Source organism: Schistocerca americana, chromosome 10 (genome assembly GCF_021461395.2).
Source record: "Schistocerca americana isolate TAMUIC-IGC-003095 chromosome 10, iqSchAmer2.1, whole genome shotgun sequence".
Classification (NCBI taxonomy): domain Eukaryota; kingdom Metazoa; phylum Arthropoda; class Insecta; order Orthoptera; family Acrididae; genus Schistocerca; species Schistocerca americana.
The window spans coordinates 123574325-123580438 of NC_060128.1; the positions used below are offsets into that span (position 1 = coordinate 123574325).

The 6114-nt window shown below is 44.5% G+C and overlaps 1 non-coding gene across 1 annotated transcript; it reads right to left on the minus strand.

Moving 5' to 3' along the window:
- Nucleotides 1-3665: 3665 nt before the first annotated feature.
- Trnas-cga lies at nt 3666-3740 on the minus strand. Its single transcript has one exon. It is a non-coding gene; the product is annotated as a tRNA-Ser (tRNA).
- Nucleotides 3741-6114: the final 2374 nt, after the last annotated feature.

The following is a 6114-nucleotide window of genomic DNA, read 5'->3' on the forward strand; positions in this document are numbered from 1 at the left end:
ATGGCGTCCTCTTGGGTAAAATATTCCGGAGGTAAAATAGTCCCCCATTCGGATCTCCGGGCGGGGACTACTCAAGAGGATGTCGTTATCAGGGAAAGAAAACTGACGTTCTACGGATCGGAGCGTGGAATGTCAGATCCCTTAATCGGGCAGGTAGGTTAGAAAATTTAAAAAGGGAAATGGATAGGTTGAAGTTAGATATAGTGGGAATTAGTGAAGTTAGGTGGCAGGAGGAACAAGACTTTTGGTCAGGTGAATACAGGGTTATAAATACAAAATCAAATAGGGGTAATGCAGGAGTAGGTTTAATAATGAATAGGAAAATAGGAATGCGGGTAAGCTACTACAAACAGCATAGTGAACGCATTATTGTGGCCAAGATAGATACGAAGCCCACACCTACTACAGTAGTACAAGTTTATATGCCAACTAGCTCTGCAGATGACGAAGAAATTGAAGAAATGTATGATGAAATAAAAGAAATTATCCAGATTGTGAAGGGAGACGAAAATTTAATAGTCATGGGTGACTGGAATTCGAGTGTAGGAAAAGGGAGAGAAGGAAACATAGTAGGTGAATATGGATTGGGGGACAGAATTGAAAGAGGAAGCCGCCTGGTAGAATTTTGCACAGAGCACAACATAATCATAACTAACACTTGGTTTAAGAATCATGAAAGAAGGTTGTATACCTGGAAGAACCCTGGAGATACTAAAAGGTATCAGATAGATTATATAATGGTAAGACAGAGATTTAGGAACCAGGTTTTAAATTGTAAGACATTTCCAGGGGCAGATGTGGACTCTGACCACAATCTATTGGTTATCACCTGTAGATTAAAACTGAAGAAACTGCAAAAAGGTGGGAATTTAAGGAGATGGGACCTGGATAAACTAAAAGAACCAGAGGTTGTACAGAGATTCAGGGAGAGCATAAGGGAGCAATTGACAGGAATGGGGGAAATAAATACAGTAGAAGAAGAATGGGTAGCTTTGAGGGATGAAGTAGTGAAGGCAGCAGAGGATCAAGTAGGTAAAAAGACGAGGGCTAGTAGAAATCCTTGGGTAACAGAAGAAATATTGAATTTAATTGATGAAAGGAGAAAATATAAAAATGCAGTAAGTGAAACAGGCAAAAAGGAATACAAACGTCTCAAAAATGAGATCGACAGGAAGTGCAAAATGGCTAAGCAGGGATGGCTAGAGAACAAATGTAAGGATGTAGAGGCCTATCTCACTAGGGGTAAGATAGATACCGCCTACAGGAAAATTAAAGAGACCTTTGGAGATAAGAGAACGACTTGTATGAATATCAAGAGCTCAGATGGAAACCCAGTTCTAAGCAAAGAAGGGAAAGCAGAAAGGTGGAAGGGGTATAGAGGGTCTATACAAGGACAATGTACTTGAGGACAATACTATGGAAATGGAAGAAGATGTAGATGAAGATGAAATGGGAGATACGATACTGCGTGAAGAGTTTGACAGAGCACTGAAAGACCTGAGTCGAAACAAGGCCCCCGGAGTAGACAATATTCCATTGGAACTACTGACGGCTGTGGGAGAGCCAGTCCTGACAAAACTCTACCATCTGGTGAGCAAGATGTATGAAACAGGCGAAATACCCTCAGACTTCAAGAAGAATATAATAATTCCAATCCCAAAGAAAGCAGGTGTTGACAGATGTGAAAATTACCGAACTATCAGCTTAATAAGTCACAGCTGCAAAATACTAACACGAATTCTTTACAGACGAATGGAAAAACTAGTAGAAGCCAACCTCGGGGAAGATCAGTTTGGATTCCGTAGAAACACTGGAACACGTGAGGCAATACTGACCTTACGACTTATCTTAGAAGAAAGATTAAGGAAAGGCAAACCTACGTTTCTAGCATTTGTAGATTTAGAGAAAGCTTTTGACAATGTTGACTGGAATACTCTCTTTCAAATTCTAAAGGTGGCAGGGGTAAAATACAGGGAGCGAAAGGCTATTTACAATTTGTACAGAAACCAGATGGCAATTACAAGAGTCGAGGGACATGAAAGGGAAGCAGTGGTTGGGAAGGGAGTAAGACAGGGTTGTAGCCTCTCCCCGATGTTGTTCAATCTGTATATTGAGCAAGCAGTAAAGGAAACAAAAGAAAAATTCGGAGTAGGTATTAAAATTCATGGAGAAGAAATAAAAACTTTGAGGTTCGCCGATGACATTGTAATTCTGTCAGAGACAGCAAAGGACTTGGAAGAGCAGTTGAATGGAATGGACAGTGTCTTGAAAGGAGGATATAAGATGAACATGATCAAAAGCAAAACAAGGATAATGGAATGTAGTCTAATTAAGTCGGGTGATGCTGAGGGAATTAGATTAGGAAATGAGGCACTTAAAGTAGTAAAGGAGTTTTGCTATTTGGGGAGCAAAATAACTGATGATGGTCGAAGTAGAGAGGATATAAAATGTAGGCTGGCAATGGCAAGGAAAGCGTTTCTGAAGAAGAGAAATTTGATAACATCCAGTATTGATTTAAGTGTCAGGAAGTCATTTCTGAAAGTATTCGTATGGAGTGTAGCCATGTATGGAAGTGAAACATGGACGATAAATAGTTTGGACAAGAAGAGAATAGAAGCTTTCGAAATGTGGTGCTACAGATGAATGCTCAAGATTAGATGGGTAGATCACATAACTAATGAGGAAGTATTGAATAGGATTGGGGAGAAGAGAAGTTTGTGGCACAACTTGACCAGAAGAAGGGATCGGTTGGTAGGACATGTTCTGAGGCATCAAGGGGTCACCAATTTAGTATTGGAGGGCAGCGTGGAGGGTAAAAATCGTAGAGGGAGACCAAGAGATGAATACACTAAGCAGATTCAGAAGGATGTAGGTTGCAGTAGGTACTGGGAGATGAAAAAGCTTGCACAGGATTGAGTAGCATGGAGAGCTGCATCAAACCAGTCTCAGGACTGAAGACAACAACAACAACAATATACGTAATACGTACTTCAGTTAAATCCTTGAAGTTCTTCGCTTGTGTCACTGCATAAATTTGAAACTAGCTTAGATATAGCAGCTATTGAAATGTTTCCAGTTGCTATTAACCAAAGAGTAAATAGTAGTCTTTACTGATGTTGTGATGGTCATTGGTAATTAAGTCTTTGTTTTTAAATTCTCTACTCGATTATAACGAGGAGCCAGTTAAAAGCGTCAATCTCCATATGTGCGGAGTTCTGCAGTCATATTAAGGATAGATGGAACTGCAATTCAGTGTTAATTACACTACTCCTATGCATTTCACTATTACACATAAATTCAGAATGGAAAGTCGTTCTTTCTCTACTCCACTTTGCTTATTTAGTCACAAAACAGTACTCTCGCCATGCAAAAAATCTTATTTCAATATCAATGTTTTGCATTGTGTATCTATACGGTGTATCCCGTATGGCTATCATTGGCTCCGAAAAACAATAACGCAGCGCTCAAAGGCTACGCTCGTTCAGTCGTTCCGTCCTGTGTAAACGCCTGTGGTAGTGAGCGCTGGATAATTGTCTGCGAATGCTTATTGGCTTGTGTTCGCTTTCATTCACTCCAGTGTAAACCAAGTCTAACATATCTCTGACTGTGCCTGCTCCGACAGTTTTCAGCCACAACGTTGAAACTTCCTCGCAGATTAAAACTTTGTGCCGGACCGAGACTCGAACTCGGGACCTTTGCCTTTCGCGGGCAAGTGCTCTACCAACTGAGCTATCCAAGCACGACTCACAACACGTTCTCAGAGCTTCAGGTCTGCCAGTACCTCGTCTGGTACTTTCCAAACTTCACACAAGTTCTTCTGCGAACCTTGCAAAACTAGCACTCCTGGAAGAATGGATGTTGCGGAGACGTGGCTTAGCCACAGCCTGGGGGATGTTTTCAGAAGAGCTTCTGTGAAGTTTGGAAGGTAGGAGTCGAGGTACTGGCAGAACTGAAGCTGTGATGACGCGTCGTGAGTCGTGCTTGGGTAGCTCAGACGGTAGAGCACTTGCCCGCGAAAGGCAAAGGTCCCGACTTGGAGTCTCGGCCCGGCACACAGTTATAATCTGCCAGGAAGTTTTCAGATCAATATGTTGCCACGCGCTAGTCAATAGTTACGTGTATCGGTTACATGCTGCGCATCACGCACAGTACGACGGACGTCGTGCCGAAAACCTCCTACACGCGCAGGAGCACCCTAGGAGACCCTCAGGGTAGGAGCGGAGAATGCGGGTGTCGACGGAAGCAAAGGCACGGTGAACCTGAGGCCAAGTACGCCCGCCATTAATTGCAGACAACGGCAGAAAGCAATTAGTGGAACAAAAGCTCGGCGTTCCCGTGTAATTACGCGCAGGGCTGCCTCCGCAGAAGAAATGAACACCAGGAGCCTCTCGGCCGCTCTCAGTGCCGCTGTGGACCACAGTTTTCCGACTACCCGCACTATGCTTATGACTGCAAAATTTGTATTAAAACTCGGGCTTTTTCCTATGAAAGCGAAAAGCGGGCCGAAGAAAATTAATAACTTCCAGACGACGTCGCCCTGATACCGTGTAACACCGCTTCTATCTTTGAGAATGGACTGAATTCGGACATCGCTATGCAACGCGGAATAGAAAACTACACGTCACGAGAGGCGGATCCGCCAGTATAAAAGAAGGGCAGGGTGACAGGAGTGTTACTGTGTTTTCGGTGGAGAAGCAGTAAAAGTGGAATGGATCGGTCAGGACAGCTCAGTGACTTGGCGAACGTGGCCTGGTCGTTGGATGTCACCCGAGTACCAAATACATCAGGGCAGTTCAACCCTTCTGCAGCTGCCCAGGTCGACTGTTTATGGTGTGGTCGCCAAGTGGAAACGCGGTGGAACAACCGCAGCCAAACCAAAACCAGGCCGTCCTAGTGTAGTGACGGACAGAGATCATCGGGCATTGCAGAGGTTGGTTCTAAGAAATCGCTTGAAATCAGAGGAAGAAATCACTCGCTAGTTCCAGAGTGTGTTCTGCAGTCAAGTTGCCGCAATCAAGGTGCGTACGGAGTTCAAAAGAACGGGATACGATGGTCAAGCAGAGCCTCGTAAGCCACACATGTAGTCCAAGATAAGCGACACTAGAGGTGGTGTAAAGGGCGACAGCACTGGGCCGTCGATGGCTGGGGAGGAGTCACCTGAAATGACGAATAACTCTAAAACATGTGGCAATCCGATGACGCCTGGAGAACGTTATCCACCAGCCTGTGTGGGATCAACAGTGATGTACGGAGAGCGTGGTGTTTTCCGTGGTTAGGATGCGGTCCCCTTACAGCACTTGAGAAAATGGTTCAAATGGCTCTGACCACTATGTGACTTAACTTCTGAGGTCATCAGTCCCATAGAACTTAGAACTACTTAAACCTAACTAACCTAAGGACATCACACACATCCATGCCCGAGGCAGGATTTGAACCTGCGACCGTAGCGGGCGCGCGCTTCCAGACTGTAGCGCCTAGAACCGCTCGACCACAGCGGCCGCCACACAAGAAAATGATAAATGCTGAAGGATATGTGTACTGTGTACTGTATACAGTAGAAAAACAGTGCGGAGACCAAAACTGTTTATATCAGCAAGTCAGTGCACCGCGTCATAAGTCAGCACCTGTGAAGCAATGGTTTATGGACAGAAACCTACCTGAAATGAAATAACCTGTTCATAGTCCCGAGTTAAACACAATGGCACACCTTTGATGTGAGTTACAATGCCAATTTCGCTCCAGACCTCAGAGTCCAACTTTCTCTGATTTCGGCCAATGAGAACAATGGGCTACCAATGCTTCACAGACACTCAGACGCGTCATTGAACGTGTCCCCAGCAGAGTTCAGCCCGTCATGAAAGAGAAGACTGGCAGTGCCCATTGCTAATGTCCACTACCAGCTGTTCAGATACTTTTGGTCAGATAGGGTATGCCGTGTCCAGCTGAAGCCACAGTTTGGTGATAAGATTCCGTGGAGGTATCAGATTGCGAGGTTGTTGATTCCTACGTTTCAAACGCTAATCTACACAAAAGAGCCAAAGAAACTGGTACACATGCCTAATACCGCGTAGGCCCTCGTGAGCACGCAGAAGTGCCGTACCACGACGCGGCATG